The sequence below is a fragment of the Ptychodera flava genome, chromosome 3 (assembly GCF_041260155.1).
Source record: "Ptychodera flava strain L36383 chromosome 3, AS_Pfla_20210202, whole genome shotgun sequence".
In the NCBI taxonomy this organism is placed as follows: Eukaryota; Metazoa; Hemichordata; class Enteropneusta; family Ptychoderidae; genus Ptychodera; species Ptychodera flava.
This window is the reverse complement of record NC_091930.1, coordinates 46,828,706-46,853,718: the sequence shown is the minus strand read 5'-3', so window position 1 is coordinate 46,853,718 and position 25,013 is coordinate 46,828,706. Positions and strand designations below refer to the sequence as shown.

Genomic DNA, 25,013 nt, shown 5'->3' with positions numbered 1-25,013 from the left:
GGTAATTCGTTTATGAAAAATTAAAAAAGGAAAGGACTTAGAGCATGCAACCCTGTTGAACTCCCGAAGGACACTGAAAATAGTATATTAAAGTACAACGATATCTATAACACATGCTTTTAAATCATGGTATGTAGCATTTGGCATCTTGAATAGTTTGCCACCTACACCTCCTTCGAGAAAAGTATGCCATAATCTGTGTCTATCTGCGTATCGAAAGCTTTCGAAAAGTCAACGAAAACGCAGTAAAATATACTATGTTTCATGGTCAAGTACTTCTCGACGACAGATTGGAGATAAAAATGTTATCAACTGTGGTAGAATAACCACGTCTAAAACCAAATTTTTTTCGTCGGTCTTTCTAAAATCTCCGAACAGTAAACTAGACGATTATTCAGAACATAAGTAAAAATATTGCTGGACACGCTTAGTAAAGAAATTCCTCAAAACTCTTCTGGGAAATTAACTGAACTCTCCGCTCTCAAACAATTTGTTGAATAGTGTAATTCAATAAAGCCCGGCTCGAAATGGACCGGGATCAGGATTAGTGCCAAGTTTGGGTGGGCGTTTTGGGGCATGGTTCTGCATAATGAGTCTGTTGGCAACGGTGGCGATCGTTCGCATTATCTGCGTAATCTGTTTGCTCTCAAATCACACTCGGGCTTGGGTACGTACAGCCTTCGTCTCCCGGTTCGTTTCAGTTATGCCATGGCAATACTCGAAAGAAAAAAGAAAGAAAGAAAAACTGGGAAGCAAAAGAAACACGTCAGGAAAATGGTAGGAAATAGGTAAACGGCGATGTCATGACCGATCGAAAGGAAATTCACGGAAGGGTCGAGACTTCCTTGAATCTCGTGTATCACGATATTTGTAATAGCGATCGCGGTCAGTTGCTCGGTTGCTTGGCGGCGGGGTGATATCGAAAAATTATCACGAGTTATGTTTATTTTCGGAGCAATTGCAAGTTTTGCTCGAAACGTTTGTTAACCTTCAACTGGAATCAATGACAGACTGGGTTCCTCTCCGCCTTTCTTTCTACCTCCATGGTTATTGAAGGAATTAAAGTCCAGCTTTTGACGAAATATTATTACGATGTAGCGCGGAATCAATGAGCTGTCCTCAGACACGCGTATCCTAAGCGTTTACAATATTGGGTGATGGCGCTTACTTGCTCATTTTGAACTGAAAGATTGAATGTTTCAACTGTTCAAATATCTTACAATTTTTGTTAAATTCTCATCACAGAAGTCCAAATGTAACTGGGATAATCGGTATGTCAAAACCTTACTACTACCAGCCCTCCGAACACGAAAAACACGTGTACATACGGCCGTTTTCGGGGCCAGCATATACTGTATATCCCAAACAACTGTTCAGTACCGTCAAGTTCGGCCGTAGATTTGGAAGGGAGAAGTTGTTAAAACGTGGATCTCTTCGACTGACAATAATTAAATTGATCATGGAGGCTACCGCCATGTTTTGATGGTTATTTTCGATGCCTTCTCAGTGCAAACTACGGACTCTGCTTACGCGCTTTTCGCTAGAAAACATCGAACTACGGGTAAGCTTACAGACTAGTCCTCTTGCTAAGTCACGTCTGAAAATGGTTCACTTTCGTGATGTCATTGCACCATAAACGCTAGCAAAAGAGTTGATGGCAACACAAAGTTTTCATCCTTCGCCCGCTGATATGAGTCTAAGGTTACGTATAGTTTGTTTACATCGTAATTGTTCTCGTATGCACAGCAAATGTTTGACCAGTTTACGCCTCTGCGCGTCACTGAATGATTGACAATTGTTTGAATCATGGAACGACTGTCTCCTGAGGCCATTCCCTTTGTTCAGAAAGCGATTTTTTCCCCTAATCGTCGTAGTTTTAAAAAACTTTGTGAAACTTTGCAGATACCTGTATGGCCTAGGTGTTTATGAAACAGTCTATGTTCATGGTATGCCAATAATATATGTTTGAGAATCGTTTAGGCCGATTTTCACGGAGCGGTCTACCTAGCTATTGCCAGTTGTCACTCAAGGGCGATTATGAATTTTCAATAAGTTAGGGGCCTTTTATACCCCGCACACCGGTTTAAGGTAACAATACATGCTCTGGTGATTTAAAATATTCACCCATCAAGTTATATAGGCCCGGTTGACTTTCCAACTTTCAAATAATGTATTGCAGTTGATATTTCCCTTTCTGTTATTGGCCCATCTAAGATGTCCCAATATATTTCTGCAATAGGTGTTATCATATCGGTATTATTTATAAGCTCTTTCAAATTTTCTAGCAAAGAAAAATGGGGCTCAGTCGACGAACTGGTGGAAAACAGACTACTAAAATGCACAGTTCATATTTATCCACAATAGTCACCCAATCTTTAGGTCCATATGTTTTGTGGTGTGGTATGTGTTGCTGTGTACTAACCACTTTTCATTGCCATGACATTACACAAGTTCCCAACTCTTGTTGAGTACTTTGATGTACTGCTATGCATCGTTGTCAAGATTTGCAGATTCAAGGTTTTGTGGTCCTGCAATTTTACTTTTAGAGGCCTTTTATCAATATGTTTCATTAGAAGTACAATTTTTCCAAAGGACGCAGAAGGGTTTAAAGAGGGCGCTGGACCCAACACAGCGTATTTTGCTCAAAAATCACTCTTTTGCAAATACTTATTCAATTTTAATTAAATTGTTGACCCAAGATTAAAATATTGGTTGGGTTTACCTTGTAGCTTGTCAAGCAGTTGTAAGTAACATGATTCAGAAGCGTTAAATTATGCAAGTGTATGCAAATCACCCGATATCCTGGCTTCTTTTTCTTCCCAATTTCAAAACTTCCAAAGAATTTAACTCCACTCTGGCTGGGTCAAATTTTCTGAAATTTTCACATTATGTTCTTTACATGCCACATAACAAAAAAACTATTTTGTTTGGCTATAAAGTTCTTATATTTTGAATAAGAGGCATTTAAATTTTGCTTATCATGATTTTAGTCACTTTTTTGAGTGTCAGTCTTTCAACCCTTGCCATTTTAGAATGAGGATAGATAATGCTAAATAAAATAGTTGTTTTTTTCTACATATACTCTTCTTTCAAGTGAAATATTACATTTCAGAAAAAAGTTTCAAATTTTTTACTTCAATTAATTTTTATCATTAATACCAAATTGAGGGTTTTACCGAAATATACACCCACTTCATCGTTCGAGTAAACTACTGCTACCATACTAAACTTTATTGCCTCTAAGATTTCATTAGTTAATTGTATCATACGTTTATATAGTATATTCTGTAGAGCTTCAGTAATGTAATGTATTAGGCCAAAAAAAAGAAAAGAAATATTTCTGGTGAGATCTTTCTTTAAGAAATGGTGCGGCGACGCGCATTTTATTTTTTTTTTATTTTTATTTTTTTTCCTTCAAGGGGGGGGGGAGGGTCAGTTTTATAGTTTTATCAATATAGTCACTTATATTCTGTTCATGCAGTAACTGATCATGCCCCCAAAGAATTTTCTCTTTCTCTTCAGCCATTTTGGTTTGGTGTCAGCCACGGCCGCCGGCCACAAACAGAAAAAAAGGGTGACGCGCTGTTGTTCAAGTGACGCGCGCGCTGACCAGAAACATTTCTCTTTTTTAGCCTTAATTTGCTATTTTCAGATAATTTGCCTTTTAATACGTGATATTTTTGGTGAAATTTTCCTGAAATGACCTTCCTTTCAACAAGCTTTTCTTTTAAATAAACATATATCACAAATTCTTTCACCAACAAGTTTATTAATTTTTTAAGGGAAATTTTACATCTTTTGAGCACACTACCTTTTGAGAAGAAGTATGTTTAATGTAGAAGTGACTCATACATATGCTATTCTGCACCTACTGTAGCATCCTAAATTGCAATGAAACGGGGTTTTTTTGCAAAGAGGAGAGCCAGCATGAAAATGACGTAGTAAAACAGCACATAAAATTGGTCTAAAAGCTATTATGTTTGAGATATTCGAAGATACTGGCCTGGAAAATTTCTCTATTAGCACAGCATTGGCAAAACATCAAAGATATTTTGTTCATCCTTGTTTAACATCATCTTTTCTTATGACACAGGGAGGAGAATTTCAAGGTGCACGAAAGGCTGACATGCGAGAGCGACAGCGTCTCATCCAACTTGTACAGCTACAGGCCCAGGAGATTGATGCTTTAAAAGAAGAAATTGGTCTTCTTTCTCGAAAAGGAGGTCATATCTTACCTCCAACACAACCGCCATTACCACATACTGCAACAAGTAGTATGGGAATACTTGTCACAGGCACTAACCCCTGACAGTGAAGTTTTCTGAACAGTTTGTCTTTTATTTCCGGTTGTTTTTGTTATACATAAACTGTACATTTTCTCACTATATTGATATTATAGATAATTGACAAATATTAATGTGTGTAATATAATGTACCATATAGTATTCAACTATATTATCAGTGATTGATTTTGTACAATCACTGTTGTGTGTCTTGCTTCATGCACAGCTTTTTGTGTTACATAATACAGTCATCAAGCAACAGTCAATATCACTGTCACCAAAATTTTATTTGAAGTAGAAATGTGACATATATATGAAATAAACTTCTGACTGACTGATACACTACATGTTATGGGTAGCAATAAAGCTTATCTAATCAGAAAATATGAATGGGGATTCTCCTCTTCATTCAGAGCTGTGAACAGAACTTTGCTGAAAGAACAGATGATGGTGAGTCAAGATACCATATCCACCAAATGTTTTATTGGGAACAATGAATTCAACCACTTTGGGATAACTGAACCTGTATCAGCTGAAGTCCAGCAGTCCTGTTTGCCAGTCCAGGGTTCATTGTTATCATACAAATGCATTAGAATTCACTGGAGCAAATGGCATGATTTGTAGTTCTATGGTGACTACAATTGCTTAACCCTTGTGATATGTCTGTTCATGTTTTATAATGTAAACTTTGTAAAGGCAGTTGACTAACTATTCTATTACTGCTAATAAACCTGATATCCTTGCATTGAATGAATTGTGTGTGTCTGTAGTATTGTTGCTGTCACTGAGTTTGTCATGGTAAATGTGACTTTATAATAATACTTTTCCAATGCATCACTGGTGAGGACTCATTTTGAATCTCTTGGAGTAAATTAAGTGTTCACTGTTATATTTAGGGTGAAATGGAAGTGAATTTTTCTATTAGGGTTATCATAGGGATGGCAGCCACTTTGTATCTAAAGCAGTATTTGTGTTACAAAAATCTGCCATGTGACCTGTGATTTTATCCTTGATTTTGAAAAAGAAATGCTGAAAGTTTGTTGGAGGGAAGTTTGTGCAAAAGTTTAAATCTTTCACTTGCAAGGCGCATAGAACCAAAGGACGGATGTGAGTAAATGGTCATGTTACATGATTCCTTTGATCCAGATTGCAAAGTGAAATGTTACCAATATTCCTGATCTGCGACTCGCACCTCTAAACCTTTGTGAAACACTATTTATGTATATATCTGCACTAGAATCTTGAAGAGTTGATTTTGTACAAGATAGAATAATACAAACAGCTGTAAGGCAGTTACTATCAACCTTCATCTGTATGACATGAGAGAATACAGTGCTGGCAATTGTACCTAAACATCCTGGCTTTGGGCCCAGAGCTAGTTGTCAACCAACCGATACACCCTTAAACATCAATGTGTTATGTATCTAATCATAGTCCACATGGGGGGATGATTTTATCGATTTTTTGGCACTTATTTATTTATTTCAAGGAAGACCAATTGGAACAAGTTCCATTTACAAGCCTCATAAGATATAAAAGACAAATATAAATGCATAACATTCAAAAGTCGCTTAGCAGTTCACGGTCTTGTGCGCCCGGATTCTCCACCATGTCTATATTTCACATGCTCCCATTGGGAATTTCTGGTGAGCTGTTGTCGAGATACAGTAACAGAGTATTTACTCTCAGTATCCCAAATCACACATGCCTATTTAGTATGTCTAGACGCTACATATTGTCAGAGATAAAATGGTAGCGACATTGTCAAAGTCTGGATTTTTATACGATACCTATGAAAGGGCATACTAGTATCTTCAGTCATACAGTAGATATGAAGTAACATATAGGATCTCCATTACCCGTATCTTTTGCTTTATTTTTTCAGTAAGATGGTCTGAAATCATATATAACTCATGTAAACGTGCTTAACGGAGAGTGACCACTTAACTCTTTTCAGCATTTCAGATGAACGCTCAGCTTACATTTTGGCAACTAAATACTTTTCGTGTTACCTAAGCTACCTTATTATAGACGGAGCTTGTCATTACAGACTTCATAATTGGATGAGGAACATTATTGCCTCTATGTACCAAAGTAATATTGATTTCTTTAATATTCAAAGTCAAAGGCGTTGGAAAGAAGAAGGTTCATGTCACTCAGTTCTTTGTATCAAATCTGATGAATAATCTACTTACATACTTGCTTTTCCACTGATCTGTACAGTCAGTGACGTCTTTTGGAAATATATAAGAACAACATATTAATATCAATAAAAAATGTGTAAAGAGTTTACAAATATCCTCAATAGGACGAATGTCGCCAATGTATAGGCCTACTGGTGAAATGCAAGGCCTTTCAAATATGCTATATTAAGAAAATGATGCTGTTAAAAATAAATACAGATAACATATTCAGAGTATAAATTGTAAGACAAAATAAGTGTCACGATATCAAATGATTACTATGATTACTTTATATGAAGTGGGGCCATTAAAGTATACGCAAACCATTATTTATCTCACTGAAATCCCCCCCCCCACCTCCCCATTTTTTCTTCGTGGTGATAATATAATGGCTAATAATCTATTCTCACTCTGAGCTTGGTTTTTAAAATCTGGTTGTGTCATCTCATAGGACCTTTAATGAAAGACTGTAAAATTTCGCCCTCTCTCATAACACAACGTTGGAGATTTCAATTGGCGTTTCATTGCTGTTGTCGCAACGAAACAAAAAAGTTAATGATTAACATGTATCACGCGATAAGCAGAGCAAATTCCTAGTGTCCGCCCTACAGACGTCCAAACCAACCTATTGGGTAGAATAGTTCAGGAGAAATTCTACCCGGACAGTGTGCTCTATTCATCGTTCTATCTTAACTTTTTGACCAGACCGGTAATTAGTCTATGGTGTATTTAAGCACTGAAATCAAAAACACAAGAAGGAGGAGCGACGAGTTGTCGCCACCAGCCTGCGTTGCAGGTAAGGTGTAAGCTATTTTCATCACCTTGGAACTTCCGTAAATTATCTAATGGAGTGTCAGAGAGTCTGTATGTTGTTTTGCGAACAACAAAATTTCTAAACTTCAACCGAAAGGCGCTTTTAACGAACGAAAATGCTTCGACTGCCTGGGTGTGTAAAGAATATTGAAGGTTCCTTGAATCTTTGTTGTAATGACTTGTCAGTTTCCCGAAACAGCAAGCGCTGCACTGAGTAAGTAAGAGTAAGGAAGTAAAACAAATTATAATACATTATATACTGATATATTTACAAGTTTAAAGCAAATAGAAGACGCTATTTTAAAAAGGGAACCTATTGATAAATGATTTCAATAACGTTGATAAACTATTTTCTTGTAACATTAAAAGTTGTGAACTTTCGAAAATGCTAGGATCTCTATTGAAACCACTCTGACATCTTAAATTTAATTCATCTTTCTCCAATCATATCCTCAATTATTTTCAGGTTTTGTATTTATGCTATGCTATGCCATTACGCCCTGAATGTCTCATATTGTGTAAAAAAATATCCAAGTATGTTTGCACAGAAGTCTTTCTTCAGAGGTTAAATTGATATCACGTTTGACAACTTTGTCCGTTCGTTTCGATATTTTTTTTCGGTTAAGGAAAATTAGACTTTTGCTGCGATAGCCCTGAGGACATTTTTTTCGTAAAACTATAGTTCGCAGAGTCCACAATTCGAAACAGAAAAATCCTTCTGTATCCCGCCCATCTACATTATCAACAATCTCCTGTACTTATGCTGGTTGAGATGTGTGTCAATATGTTATGGCTACTTCCCGTCTGATGTGACTGCCCTCAAATTATAATATGAGGGTGTTCTTAGCGGCATGAACTTGATATTTTGCTACTAAGTTCTCTTTGGCAAGACGAGGCTCCTAACTGAAGTACTGTGTATTCAAATCGAAAATTTCAAACATGTATTAAAGAGAAAAATAACAATATTTTTGACAGAGTCTGAAATAGAGTATGATAACATGGCGATACCTTTAAGACCACTCGCAGCTAAAGGCAGTCAAAAGTATCTGCATTTTGCCCGTTTATATCGCTAACACTAGCGAGCCATGCAATAAATTATCGAGCGACAATTTCGTTTGGATCCAATGGCTAAACTTTGTGAGACTCATAACACAGAACTATTGCGGCCATTTTTAGGTCAAAGATTTTACTGTTGTACACTTATGCCAGTGTATGTGTGACCTCGCCGGTACGCTTATCGTACATGCCAACAATAAAGAGCCACTAGACTAAGCTAATGGTTATCATGGACTGTCACGATTTGAAACCTAATCTGAAAGCATGTTGGTTGACAAAGAATCGTAACATCCAGAGACATTTATCGATTGGCACAAACAAAATGATGTTAAGGCTGCATTCACAAACACCTCTTGTGAGGATTGAAGGGGAGCCTAAGATATTTGAAACTATGGAGGCTACATTTTTGGACATTTGAAAAGATCCTGGGACTTAAAGGGGAGACTGGAAGCTAAACTGTCTCTGATTAATATGAAATATTTTTTCGGTTGGTTGTCAATTTAAAGCTGTAACGTTTAGCTAATTTTTGGTAGGTTTAGTTTTGTGTATCCACTGCAGTTTCTTGTTGTACTCTCTTTAGGCGTGATGAAAAGTCAAGTTTTTAATTAATCAACACAGCCATACCTGTACAGTCAGCATGGTTATTATTATCTAAATTTGAATAAAGTTCTGACTAGAATCTATTTGTCATCAATAACAATGATTACGGTCTTCACACGTAGACAGAATATTTGCCAAGCAGAATATTTGTTATATAAGAATGATATGGGAAGTAGAACAAGAAACTGTACTGAGCTGAGCTGATGTACAGAACAAAACATACATGATTGGCCAAAAGGTATGTACAGCTAATACCTTTTTTATACGATTTTGTTAATTATGTTAAGTTGTCCTGACAGGTGAAGGAAGTCATCCTGTTTCCAAAACTTAATTCTTATGTGATCGCAAAAGGGAAAATAGCTGTAATGTCTGTCTTCATTGATAGTGTGGTTTATTATTGTACAGAGAGCACTATTATTGTTCATCAAGAAACTTATAACAGCCTAAATGTCAATATTTAACATCATTTACATATAAATGCACAGATATAGCAAGTTTTGTCAGGGAAAATATTTAATAGTCAACCCAGAGACTACCATGAGAAGGAAATATTTTCAGGTGAAATTCCAATATCATATTCTTTGTTCACATCTTCATTCTCAAACACTCCTTTCTAATTAAGTTCATTTTTATCAATTGTCAAACACTTATAAAAACAGATTTAGCTAGTTTAGTGTTGTAAAAGGTATTCGTAGTTTTCTCATACACTGCCATGTTTTGTGAATCAACATTTAAGCAAAATTCTAAAATCAAATTTCTTGTACACTTGTCCACTTGTAACCATTTTTTTTGATCAAGTGCAAAAATGGTGACCTCCCCTCAAAGAAAAGAATAGAATTTCACGACACTTCAAATGCCACCCATCCCTAAAATACTGACCTTTCCCCTGTTGTTTCTGTCCACTCCCTTAGAAGAGGGCATTTCAAAATTATAGCAAGTCAAAAGGGGACTCTTGAACACATGGAGAGTGTTTGGCGGCATTTTAAAAAGCAAACATTTCTTTTGATTCTCCCCACCCCGCCCCTCCAGAGGTGTTTATGAATGCAGCCTAAACCCAGACCGACAAGACTGGTTTGTCTCAGCGTTCAATAAATCTTCACGTTGTGACAGCCGTGAGCATATGGGTTATCAGCAGTTATCTTTACAAAAATCTTGATACTGTACGGTCAAATGCGTGACAAGGCACCATCTATTTCTCAACCACAGAGCAGAGACACGATCTTTTGATGAATACGATACATAATAGTACGTGTCATTTACACCAACAGTCACCGGCGGCTGTAGGCAAGCGCGATTTCATGTGCATTCTACAAACGATATGCATCCTATAACGCGATTAAATATCTTCTAGTTAAAGATTCTGTGTAAAATTACCCCAGATGTACACACTTATGTCAATATTTTTCACGGTTAGTGTTTTAAAGGCGTGACAATATTCACAAAATCTATCGTTATATGTTCATCAAACATATTTTTTGGAGTGATTTCAATTTTTATTTTATTTTTCACTTCCAAACCTTCCTGTGAAAAATGATGAAGTACGGTTGACAATCTCGTTTAGCCGGACTGCATATTTACGCATTCTCCTCCACTCGTGGTCGCATGACATATTTATCATAAATGACAAGTCTAGACATGTATATGCACATTTTTCTGATAATCATGGATAGCCTTGAAAACGGTGACGCCATCGTACAGTAACACTGAAAAAGTCTTGAAGCAGCATCTGTATCCGTTGCCGAAAGATTAGTAATGTGTGATTTTATTAATTTACTCCACCAAATATTTAAATATGAGTTGTCCTGACAAAAATGGAAAATGAAAATAAAGTGAAATACTGGTCAAACTATGACCATTGTGCGAGGATGGATAATTCCCCTTTGCGAAAATTTGCAAATAAAGTACATGCTGATGAGAAAGAAGGAGGTAAGGCAGATTTTAATTGATAAATGCGATGTACGTAAATTTTGAAATTTTTTTAGTAGTATAACAATAACCTTTTGTAACAGTAACAAATTAAGCTAGAAAGAAAATTGTTTCTATAAAACAATTCCAATTATTCTCGATGTGTTAGTACTTCGCACATTCACATTGACTCTTGGTCAAACTAACCATAGGTGACATCCAGCAAGTTGAACAAGACTAACGCCCCTGTTGATCCATTGCAGCATATCAACATGACTGTAAACTTTGGTCTTTTAAACTTCATATGAGTAATTTATCAGTTAGATAACCCCACCCTTCAATCACACGTGCTACCCAGCTGATCCGTCTGGGTTTTCTCTGCTATGGACGCCAAGGAACGAGTCAAAATCATTCTTACATTGGAATACCACACGCATGATCATTTTAATAGACAATCCGCATTTCTCAAATATGATGTAAGAGTTTTTGAATATCTAGTTCGAAGATCGAATGCTATTCATGGATTCCTTGTCAACTGATAATATAGGCATACTCGAAATACTATCCAGGTTGCGTTGACATGTAATCAGAAAATTAAACTTTTGACTGTTTGATCACCATCGACTTTCTACTATTTTGTTAAATGATATTATCAAACCGAAAAGGGCCATGTGACCTACATACGAATACAGGCCTTGCTATAGACATTAGCTAAGCAGTGTACCTGCGCCACCCGGCTTACTGCATACGATACAAAGGATACGTATATCTTTGCCGTAAGATTTATTATTCTTGAGGCACGCAATGCCTGCGTTTCGTATAGCTCCATTCTTCAGTTGCTTTGCTACAAAAACATACAGATTGTGATGCTGGCTATGGTAAGCTGTAAAATATCAGGGCTAGTCTCAGCTTTCCCCTTGTTCGACAAACAAGTAAATGCAAACAGTGGGTGAAAAGCTCTGGTACACCGCTTGCTTTCAAAGTCATTGGCTCACATTTTACCGCTAGGTTGTAAGTATACGCTGGTATTGATGAATGTTACAGCCATCACAATGACCCAAGTTTAAAGGACATATCAATATTTTTTTCAAGGCTGGGGAACTTTTTGTAAACTTAAATTCGATAAATATTGTGTTGATCAATTTTATGTGAATTAAAACTCTACAGACTAATATTAAGCTCCTTGTAAATCATCGACCTACGTGTAAATAAGATGTCGCCAAATGCCGTTTATACTGTATGCGCAAGCGCGATAACACGGCCAAGAATGTAAATACTGCCTGCTACACGTCCCCAAGCCAACTTTTGAGTACAGAAGTATAAAATCGCTGTCATGATCCGTAGTCGTGACACAAATTTTACAGCTTTAGCTAAATTTATCAAGAATTAGTAATGGATGAACTTAATTCATGCTGTAGCCATATAGCGATTAATGCTAAAGGTTTGAAAAACGATGACCCATAGCCGTGGGAACACGGAAGGAAAAAAATAATATGCAATATTCATATATGATGCTATTGCAAGCTTATGTTATCAAAATGACCTTTAAAGCAAATACCAAAAGACAAAAATTTTAAGGTCTATAAAATCAATGCAGCTGATTTTCCATTTTTCGGGATTGGCAATCGAGCTGTAAAAGAAGCTAGGAGTTACTTGAAGTTTCCAGAAGGGGATTCTTCAAACCTCTGGAATCAAGAATATCAAACAAATAATCGACATAATTGAGACGGAACACACCTGTTGCTCTAGGATTCATAGTGGGATAAATAAAGTTGCACCATCAGCCACATGTGATTCACTCATAAACATCATTAAAACTATAAAGGCAGAGTCGTATTATGCACCGTGGTCTTATGTGGACTTCGCGAGAAGTATTTTAGGTCAGATTTACTACGTGTTACTCTTTCCGTATTATCATAATAATTATTCTCTACATAACACGATAAATAAGACGGGACGTTTCACAGACAATTGCACAGTTTAAGAGAGTTAGTGTCAAGAAATTGACATACTTGATCCATCTCCATTCAAGTGAAATTGTCTCAAACTCTCAAATACTGCAATAAATTCCGAACGAAATTTAATTTAAATGTTTCATAGTATGACAGAGTTGACGTTAGGAATATTGTAATGCCGAGAATCGCATTAATTGTTAAACTTTTGTTATGCTTCAAAACCTTTAATATAAATGGTGATTGTGGATCTGCTGTACACTGAATTTGGGTGAACAGGATAAACTAGGATACCTCTCGTGGAACTTTTCCAACTTAAATCTTAATCCTGTATGCTCCGAGACAAAATTTCTATTTTAAGTCAATGCATATCTACTGTGTTCTTTTGTCTGCACAGTGTTTTCTGAACGAGGCAACAAGATCAATGCTGGATGCATTTAAACAACGGGTGCCATTCTCTACGGAATCTTAAAAGTTTGCAGGAAGTTGGAGCAAATAATATTCTGAATATTTTATGGTTGTTGAATAGGTCACTTTCATGACCCCTGTATGACCTTAAATCTTGATACATTTGTCAAATATATATATGTGGCCTGTAAACATTCATCTCTTTTCCCTTTGGTATGACAGGACATTGGCATTTTTGTTCTGAGATTAAATGAATTTTCGTTTCGAGATGTGCTAGAGACACTTATTTAATGGTAAGACAGACATAGACTTAATTTGAAATCAAACAGACTCAAATTAACAAAATGCGTGGATGTGAATCCAAGATCTTACAAGAGTCATGATATATTCTTTTTCGGTGGTTACATCTGAAAACAATGTGGGCAGTACTGGTTCTTCGATAGGTCTTTTGGGTGGCAGAATGCTGTTAAAAGGTGCAAAGTCAGTGTCTTTAGGACATCCGTCAGACTGGCGGCCAGAACTAGAAACCTTTGACCTACAGAATGTTTAGTTAAGTTCACACGATCAATGTAGGTAAATAAAATGCTCAAGAAATTTTCGGAATCGCGGTTCACTGTTGCAACACATGTGTTTTTCGACATTTTTGACAAACTGTTTGCATTCGCGTAATAGGGAAAAGGCTGTCTTTAAATAGTATCCTCTGGAAACAGCTTTTCAGAGTTTAGCTTCCTATACACTTGCTGGTGCGTCATGGTGTGACCATGAGTTTTTATTCTTCATTTAAAAGGACAATGTATATAATTTTTTACTAAAATTTTGACAGAAATTTTTAGTCTTTAATTTCGAGGAGTGTACTACCTCAGAGTTGCAATAGTTTGGCTGCCTTACATTTTAAGTGAAAGTAAGCAGTGTAATTTCAATTCACTGAGACCGACAGAAGCTGTTTGCATTCGCGACATTGGTAAGTATCTCTCTTTAAATAGGTTTCTCTGGTCACGTCTTTTTCAGAGTATTACTTCTTCGTATACCATGGCTGGTGTGTTCAATGTTGACTTTGTCAAAGTTGATCCTGCGATAATCTGATGATAGCGTTTACAGATTAGGAACTTACCATTGCCTGTGACCTATTAGGCGATCAAAAGCCTCGGATAGTATGGTCCTGATTTATGTATGACAAATACTATAAACTTGATATCAGATTGTGTGTATCCGGGTCTGACTCAACGATTTCACCGCATACCAATTGCACTAAATATGCTAGCACAATGCTATGTGGATACTGATGAATGACACACAGCATATCTTAGGAAATTCAACGCATCCAACTCATCTATATGTTGACAGATGACTTCTTATGGTTCAATTATCGGATAGAAGGCAAGAAGTGACGATTTCAGCGTAATGCTATAAACTAACTAAAACAGTTCTCATCCTTACACAATCTATTATGAAATGCCAAGATTACATTTTGTCTTAGGGCGTGACGCCCAGTTGCATGTCTCACAATGATTCTCTGATTGCTTTGGAGTATATTATGGGCAAAAAATCATGTTGTGCCATCCTATATGTCTTAAATTTATTCTAACAAGGTCGCAAATAAAACAGATCTACAAGCCTATGAATATGTTGAGGGAAAATAAATTCCAAAGCAACTTTCTAAAAATAAAAACAGCTTATTTAACTTAAAAGAAGAAAAATAAAAATAAAAAATTCCATATCATCATATGAATGCGTTAAGTACGCATGCTTGTCCCTAGAGTCTGAAAACTTTGTGATATTAGGGAATAGTATATTTATCATATGCACAAGTCAATAATTTGTTATTTTTGCATGTAAAAGAACTTTTCCATAACGATTTCGCATTCAATTTTTTGAACTACTTTAGGAATAATATCAATACGCCATGGGTAAGTTGTCGATCATTTCTAGTTGTTCGTCACGTGACTGACGTGAGCGAGGAACACGGCGTTGACGTTCGTGCATGGAGCAAATGCCAGACGACCTCTCGCTCTACACGTACCTTCCGCAAAGTTATACACTATTTCAAAGATAGCAAAGGCCTAGAAATTTACGTCAGACAAATATGCGCGAACACTCTGTGAAGTCGCGCTTGACTCTGTGTTAACGCACAGAGTATCATAGACAGAGTGGTAACGCCTGCGTGCCTTTTGTTCCATGGTCGTCTCGGTAGACTATTGGCTTTTCATATTAAAATGAGCTTCAAAGGTGTTAAACTTTTTGGAGGCTTTGTTTGTGGTTGATAATTACACGAGATTATGCGAAATATACGACGAGATGGCATCGTACTGCCAGTCGTGTAGCAACCATAGTTACTTTGTGAGCTCTCAGGCCAGAAACACTGCTTCACGCCAATCAAAACATAACACGCCAGCAGTTTCATAAACATGTCCTTCCTTGACGCACGTGTGAAAGACGGTATGATTGACCGTAAACCATTGAGTAAAACCAGACAGTATCGATAAAAGACTTTCAAATTTGGTTCAAACACACTCATTATATATTCATAAAAATATGAGAGGAATTTTTAAAACGGTAAAACTCACTTTCCTGAAGCTCAAAACACTCCCGTTTTCGCCAGCCGTCAGTTCTGCTCAGCACCACACGAAAAACAACAACACAAACTTTGCCGAACATACTTTCGCTTAACAATTGGCGAAAATCCGAAAATTACCGAAGGATTCATGGTCGGCACTCTTCGGAAAAGAGAGGCGAGAGCAACCTGAGGCGAGGCGAACATGGATGGGTTACGTAACCGCTTCACGCCTTAAACAATACCGTTGCGACTCTATCTATCTTTCTCTATGGGTTAACTTACGCTTCCGAAATTATTCAAGTAATTCCTTAGTAATATACAAGTGGTACACTCTTGTGTTTTCATTGTTGGATTATTATTGTCGTAGTCTACGAAAATATCGGTTTCATTACGTGACGTATGGAGGCCTGGACACCTCACTTGACCGCTTTGTTGCAGCGAAAACCTTATGTCTTCAGCATAAAAAGTACAGAGTGCGTTGAAAGTTCAGGCGTCGGCGGGGTCTATACGAATACGAACCCCCATATTGGCGACTAAACCAAAACACAAGAACTCAAATTTACCTAGTGTATGTATTTTCTCAGACGCTAATAATCATGACTAATACGATAATTTCACGTCAGACACATTTTGATCATGGAAGAAATATCGGTCGCCATATTGTCTGTTACATTGACGAGCACACCGAAGGTCAACGCAAAAAAAGGTCCGACACACCAAAATTGAGTACATAGACGCGGGTTGTCGTGGCATAGAACGACCATAGAATAAATTCCGTATTTATTGTTCGGAGACGATAAACTTGGCTTGTGCATGCGATAATATGACTATACTTCACGAACGCTTACAACTAAAGGCAGTCAAAAGTATCTGCATTTTGCCCGTTTATATCGCTAACATAAGCAAGCCATGCAATAAATTATGGGAGCGACAATTTTTTTTGATCCAATAGCTAAACTTTGTAAAACTCATAACACAAAACTATAATAAACATTTTAGTTCACATTTGTTATACCAATGTGAGGTTATCGTACAAGCTGAAGTCAGTGGCGTCTGTATGTATGTGTGTGTGTGTGTGTGTGTGTGTGTGTGTGTGCATAAATGTACGTATGTAAAGTATGTCCATCAATATCAAAAACACGCGAACCGCTGCACGTTTCAGCTTGGTATTTGGTGTGTGGGTAAATACTTGGCTATAGATGGGATTTTGTTCAAATGAAGTCTGCATTACCGAAATTATGAAAATGAACTTACAAAATATGAAAATGGTCAAAAATTAATAATCAAGAACCACTGTTTTGATTGCTTTGAAAATTAGTGGGCAAGTGTCCTAGGTGGACTTTATACAGTTCTATGTATATTGTGAAGATATCTTGTATTTTTGCTGAATTTTTTGGTGATTTTTCTCATTCTAAGTAAAAATTCTTCTTCTCTAAAACCACCAGCCCAATCGATCTCAAATTGTGTTGGATATTTCCTGTTACTCTTCTAATTTGTTGAAATTATAACAAAATTTTGAAAATTACTATTTTGGGGCAATTGTTGTCATTTTTGGTCAAAAATCTTAAAAAGCCCCTGGCCAGACAACTTTTATATTTGGTACACAGATATCTAGAGATGACAATAATTAGATATGTGGAAATTGTTCTGAAATATACAAATTTGTATTTTAAGACAATTTTGTCAATTTTGGTCAAGAAAATTTGTTCTCAAAATTACTTGTCTGATAGCTTTGTAATTTGGTATAAATGTCCCGAGGGATGTTATTAGATAAATTTTCTACTCAAAGTGTTTGGAAACTTCCAAATTTGTATATTTTAAGTAATTTTCTCAGTGTGTGACCTTAAATGACCTACACCAACCCAGGGTATGTTGTGAGGCATTTTTGAAGGCTGTGAACGAAATTTTGTCATATTTGGTATCAATTGGTAGGAAAATTTGATCCAGAAAACAAAGCTGAGGTGTATTTTTTCAGTGCGGACAAATGTTTGCAACTTTCCATGTAAGACACACAAGAACTGTTGAGAAATTTGCATCCAGGATCATTCCAGATGTCATAATCACTCCCTCGCAACAGCGGAAGGCATTTCACTATCTGTAACTAACTTAAGTGCTGTTTACATTCAAATGATAGCATTCACAGCATTGATTAAAAAATCCCAAGGTACGTTTCCTGCCATCTGGCCCTATGTAATACCAAGGGGTGGAACATTTGATATTCAGGTGGGGTAGAGTCTAGAAGATTGATGAAGTAGCATTACTTTTTTACCAGATCCCTTGTACATTCCCCCCCCCCTACTCCCACCTTTTCTTTTTATCAAGCCTTCTCTAGACATTTTTGTTGTTGACATTTGCTTATGTATTTAGGATCTACTTGTGCCATTGCTATAGAAGTTGATATGCATGTTCCTAAAGATGGCCTCTAGTACCTTAGTTGGAGACCTTATTTGCTTTTGTCATATTTGTTTTTCTGGTTCAAATATTTCTTAAATGGACCAATTCAAACCGAATATGAGCACATAGTGTCCTTGACGGTATTGTGAGGTCAAAGATTTAACTGTAGTTGTGCATTCACTTATTGTAGTGTAAATGTGACCTCGTCGGTACGCTTATCATAAATGCCAAAAGTAAAGTACCACTATATCAAGTGTGATTGCCTCAAGGGCCATCACAAGGGTGAAAACTCACATAAAGTATGTAGAGAATCAGGAATGCAGAGATATTATCCATTGGCACAAACAGTGGAGTATAAAACAGACCGACAAAACTGCAGGTCTGAGTGTTCAATTAATCTTCGCGTTTTGACAGCCGTAAGCCTAAAGGGTAGTGGGTTATCAGCCCTGTCTTTTAACATGCATCATGATACCATACCGTCAAAGGCGTGACCGGACATCATCGACTTCTCAGAGCAGAGACACAATCGAATAGATATATGACAGTACGTGCCATTTACACTCTTGATATGCAACATAGTACATCAAAAATAGGGACCGTCTCAGATTGTCGCAGAAGTTCAAAAAGCGAAATTCATTCGCTCAGGAGGGAGGGGGTTTGACCTCCATTCAATTAGTGAACTTCACTTTCGCACTTTTATTTTGTGATCACAAGTTTTCGTTTGTTTATTTTAAATTAAAGAAAAACTGCACACTCGTGCCAACAAATTTGTAACTGTTTCCGTCTCGTTTGTACCCTAAACACAATTTACCGATTGTAACATTGTATCCTAAACCTTTCATTCATCAAATTATACAAAGATAAAAAATATCATATTTTAAAATGTGCTATTTATAAACGTCTGCTCTAACCACTAGATGTCTTTATTCTCACTTGTTATGCATCTGGTCATTGTGTTTTAATATGATTGAACATGCCTGGTCCCACTTGTCAAAGTTTCTCGCTTATTAACTGCCCCTACCAAGTACAAATTGCGTGTTCACAAAGACAAAGAACAACACAAGAGATGCAAAAAGAGAAAGTAAAATAAAATTTAACTTTTGTGCGGTAAATGCCCTGTTAGTACTCACATCTGATCGATTACTTTAATTGTAATGTGGCAAGGAGAATACATCTTTAGTAGCTATAGCAAAATGCAACATTGTACTCTCAGGCAGACATGAACATTTCGCACTGTTGAAGTTTCGTTTAGGGGGAGGGGAGGGGGTTTTGATCTAAACGAAGGAATTTCGTTTCTTGAACTTCTGCGACAATCTGAGACGGTCCCTTAAATTCACTGGTGTCTGTCAGCAAGCGCGACACAAAGTGTATTTTATGAACAACGTGCACTTTGTGTAAGCGATCAAATTTCTGTGTGTCACAGCTTCTGTGTAAAATTACCCCAAGTGCATACACCAATCTCAATAATAATATTACCGTTATAAAGATTGCAGAATATTCATCGAAGCGATCGTTATGACTATGAGTACATCAAACATATTTCTCGGGCAGAGTTTACTTTTCGCATTAGCTTTTCAGTTCTACACCTTCCTCTGAAGGATGGTAAAGTTTATCAGAAAGCCTCGTCTAATGGACTGCGTATTCACGAATCTCCATCTAGTGATCGCCATCACAGGGCCATGAGGCATCATCAGTCTTAGCAAGAGTGTAAAAAAGTATAAATTTATGATTATGAATATTTATATATATATATATATATATATATATATATATATATATACTTTGTGGCGGGTCTGTATATTATATATATATATATATATATATATATATATATATATATATATATATATATATATATATATATATCTATCTGTCATATATGTACACTTACAAAAGTACTCTACAGCAGCCAAATCCTAAATGAGGATCAGTATTTTTGCCAAAGTCATGCAGTTGTAGCGCAGACCCTCATGATCGGAAATATAATCAATATAGCTACACTGCAGCATTGCACAGTAACTTGATACACTGTACAATAATGACAGAAATATTTAATTTTATCAAAAGTCTTCATCATAAATTTATTATTTTTTCCACTATTGCGATGACTGATGCCTTATGACCCTGTGATCGCAATGACATATTTGTCAAAAACGACAAGTCGAGACATGTAAATGAACATTTTCTGGTAATCATAGCTTGTCGTGAATACGGTGACGCCATTGAGTCTGCCATCATAGTGCAACACTGAAATATCTGAAGCAGCAACCGTAGAATTCCAGTGTCCGTATAATTAAACGATTAGGCAAAAAAAAATATGTGCTGTTCCGATTACCCGACCTACCCCAATTTTATCCCCCCGACCCTAGACTTTTTAGAGCTTCGTAAACCCGGAAGTAAAAATAATGATATGAAAAACCGTGAAACGCATGAAACTAATTTTTTTTATTATTTTTTTTATTTCTCTTTAAATCGGACATCAATGTCCATTTTAGTTCGATTTTGATACTTTTTGAACTGCTTCAATAAAATGCTGTTGAAACAATACCACGCGTAAATTTCCGTACGCTGATTTTGCATATGAAAGCCTATCAGCCAGTTGAGAGTTACGTTCACAAAAGTTCATTGCCCTAGCCCGATAAGGTTTCTGTGTCACATCATCTCTGTACGATTGAGAAAAGGAGACAAACTGAAGTTTTTGTGCATCATATGAATGTCCATAACACTCTGAAAATAATTCTGATAGCAAAATTAACACGAAAAATTGGACTTTACTGTCACAGAAACGTGTTCAGTGAAGACTGCACAAGCATTGAAGCAAGCTGTGGTGTCAATGGGCCCGGTTTTTGAATTCAGTGAACAGACACAGGACACTGACTCATTTTTCGGGGCAAATAAACCCTAAAATTAACTGTCGGTGACAACCAACCTTTCTGTTTGTTATTTTCCCCATTCTAAAATGACTGAAAAAAAGCAACTGGAGCAAATCTGACATCGAGAAAAACTCGACTCCGCACTCAAATCAAAACAAGGGATCTGACCCTCTAAGTTGTTCGTTTTAGCTCTACTGAGTCTGCGCACAAAACTACAAGACCACCTAGGTCACTAGAAAAATACAGCTCACTGGTTTGCAAAGGGCAATGTTGATCCAAACTTACAGTAGTGAGGGATATATACGCACAGTAAAAACGTGACAAACAAGCACATTATTTTTTTCACAAGCTACAAAACATTCTTTTATAACTACAATAGTTTTTTTCTTGGTTTGTGTAGTGAAAAATGAAAAAATCCCTTGATGGTACAAAGGGAATGGCTGGCTGTTTATTAATTTTGACGTTTGAATGTACATTAAGCCCTATGAAAGCAGACTTACAGAATATGTGCAAACAAACATACAGAATATTTAAGCATGAGGGAATATGCTACAGTTTTTAGGGATATTAATGATTATGAATATTAATGAGCCGTCCGCCACTCTGGGAAGCCCTATACATTCACAACAGTGATACCTAAATTTGTTGAATTTTGAAAAAATCTTATAGAGGATGGTGTTTGGAGCCAGCAGCTTGGATTGTGTAAGCAAGTGATTTATGGCTTGTAGTATGTATATCACAAGTGACATCACTGCAACATTAAAACTTACATATAAGATATCATTAAATGTTTCCGTTAAATCCCCAAAACAATTTTTAAACCCCCCTCAAAAATTCCAGTAGAGGGGGACCAATCCCCCTGGTATAGTATCCTAGATAAAACACTGCATTGATGACAGTAAATATTGTGTTGTGTCAGTTCTTACAAGTCAGACTTACCTGTGGATAAACAGTTCACTTTCCTGTCAAAGAGTTGTAATTCAGCCATATCAATTTCCATGGCAGTCTAATAAACCACACACTTCAATTCTACTGGTGAATATTTTATTTTAATAAATTGGTATTCAATTTGAGTGCGATTCATGAGGAAATTCTTCACTGGTAGTTTGTTTGAACGCGTACAAAATGCACATTGAGAAATTAAAAAAAATGAAAAAAAAAAAAATTTCCCTACCTACCTACCCTATTTTTGAAAACCATGTAATCGGAACAGCACAATTTTTTTTTGCCTTATTGGTGAACATTGAGAGTTGACCCTACATAGAACGATGTACTAAAAGCTTTGTGCAATTTGTGCATCTGTTGCCGAAACAATTAGCAGTGCGAGTTTATACAGCTCCCTCTGTCACCAAAATAATTTCATAACACGCGTTTAACAAATAAAATACTGTTGAAATCTTGACCATTTCGAGATGCTGTAGCATTCCCCTTTGTGTGAAGTCGGTATTCGTATGTAGTGGCATGGTCTTTTTAGGGCAGAATATGTCATTTCGCAAATGCCTGAAAGAATTGTGATCAAAGTGTCAAAAGTGTGATTTTCTGATGAAATGTAAATGCAAACCTGATTGGATTTCGAGTATGCCTATCGTCAGTTTACGAGGGAGTCAATGATTACCAGTCGATCTTCGAACCAGACATTCAGAACTTTTTTACAGTCCTATTTTAGAAATGTAGTCTGATTCTATTAAATGATCATGCATTCGGTATTCCGATGTAAGAGTAAGTTTGATTCATTTTAGGCGTCCGAAGTAACGAAGTTAGAAAAGTTAGTGTGTTTGAAGGATTTGAATATCTGCCAGGTAAATAGCTGATAGGAAATTAATTAAAGCCTTCTAAATACGTAATGTTAATAACATTGCCATGGGTCGACAGAAGCCTTTGGTCTTGTTGCTGCATGTCACTAGCTAGTTTGGTAAAGGACGATGTTAATGTACACTTACCACAGCATTTGACATATCAAAATTTGTTTTCTTCGAAAAATAGTATATTGTAATAATACTGAACAAATTCCAACGGTACACACACCCAATTTATCAGCTACATTCTGCTGTGTCTCCTTCTTTCCTATGAACATTTCCTTTATACTAAAAATATTTACTGAGCAGTGTCGTACGTGCACTGCCCAGCTTACCGAACACGATACAATGGATACTGTTTATATCTTTATTTTAAGATTTATTATTCTTGAGGCACGCAGCGACGATGTTTTCTTGCCGCTTCGTTCTTCAGTTTCTTGGCTACAAAGACATTCAGATTGTGATTCTCACTAAGGTTAGCTGCAAATTATCCGGGCTTGTCTCAGCTTGCCCCTCGGTTGACAACTAAGTACTTGCAACTATTTGGTGAAAAACTATGGTAATATTCTGCCCACTTGTAAGGTCATTCTGACAACCTTAAAACCTCACTAGCTGTAACTCGTGAAATTTGTTGACCTCAAAATATCTTTCTGTTCTCTCCTTGTTTTTTATCTGAATTCTATCATCTGAAAGGATATATGTTTTTAGAGCATTAGGAAAAATCCTTTCTGAATCATTTGACAATCAAATTAAAATTTTAACGGTACTTTGATTTCCTGCCATTTAAAAAATGGTAATATTAAAAAGGAAACATAACATACAATGTCACATATGAAAACACTCACCCCTATGCATTACAATAGACTACCCTGTGTAGTTTATGTGAAGATTTCAGTGCCCCATGCACAGTGTCCACGGTTTTGCTTTTTCGCATGAGGCTGCGATTTAACGAGCGGCACACATTTAATCACACTTTAATCTTTATCTTGTTCAAAATTACATACAGTCCCAGCGGATAAGTAATAATAAGTGTATACACACCTAAATTAGTTCATTCGCACAAACCTATTTTAGTATGAAAGTAAAATTATAAAAATAATGCTGAAAGATACAGCTTATTGGGCTTTAGGGTCGTTTCTGGGACAAAGTTAAGGACATAGCTCAAATTTAAGGATGTAGGTACACGCTGGCATAGATGCATGAAGGACATGTTATTAATCCTGATCACCGAGACTCAAGTTAAAAAATAAAACATCCATTTCTTTTCATGTTTTAAACTTTTTAAACCTTTTATTCAATCATAATTGTTTGATCGATTTTATATAAGCTGAACATTCTAAAGAGTAATGTTAAGTTCCATGCAAATTCACCTCCCTATAAATTACATACACACGGTATGCGCATGCGCACGAACACGGCATAGCCTGAACATTTTTTTTATCATTATTATTATTATTATTATTATTATATTATTATTATTATTATTATTACAAGTTTAGGGGCTATAAGTATTATATAGAAATCTAATAACAATTCATTGAAGCTGTGGGAATTCTGAAAAAAAGGAAAAAGGTGTTGTTTATTTTATTTTGTCAATAGGGGTGACTTCTAATTGTCGTACGTATATTCTCTCCGCCCAGTTAGATAGGTGTTTCTTTTGACATCACTACCTTTATGAATATTCATATACTTGCAAAAACCAACAGTCGTTGTCTCTGGCAGCGCGTGCTCACAGCTGCTGAGCTGCACAGCGTAGCCTTTGATCGCAGGCCCATCGTAGCAGTCGTGGGCGCCCACAAACAAGGCACAGCGACTGTGGAGAGTCTATGCCAGTGGAATGTTAAATGTATCTTCAGCGTGGCATTTGTAGTTGTGGCGAAAACCATAAACCCTCTCCCTGTGCTGACGTTGTTTGGTTTTATTTTGTTCATGTGCATTTACTGTAAGCGATCGAGGAAGTTTTGGGATGGAAAAAGCATGAGTTTTTCCGCGAAATCTGTGCTGCAAATATAACTTCACGCATGCGCACTCGTTTGCCAGTGTCAGTGTAGTCTACCAATATGAGCATGCGCGTGAATGTGTCGTCTGTACACTACGTCTCGTGCTATAATCTTGTCGTTGAGCTTTGCATGTTGACAGAAACTGGAATTACTGCAGAGAATACTTTTCAGGAGATCACAAGTGAGTCCCTAAGGT

General features: G+C 36.6%; 2 protein-coding genes across 2 annotated transcripts in view; both read left to right on the top strand.

Annotated features, from left to right (window-relative positions):
* The window catches only part of LOC139130144 (uncharacterized), a 483,832-nt gene that overhangs the window by 419,749 nt on the left and 39,070 nt on the right, over positions 1-25,013 (top strand). The gene's annotated exons all lie outside the window — the stretch shown is intronic.
* The window catches only part of LOC139130145 (uncharacterized), a 57,049-nt gene continuing 39,070 nt past the window's right edge, over positions 7,035-25,013 (top strand). The window contains exon 1 of the mRNA XM_070695872.1: positions 7,035-7,262. The gene's annotated coding sequence lies outside the window, so the exon portion shown is untranslated. The remainder of the gene's footprint in view (positions 7,263-25,013) is intronic.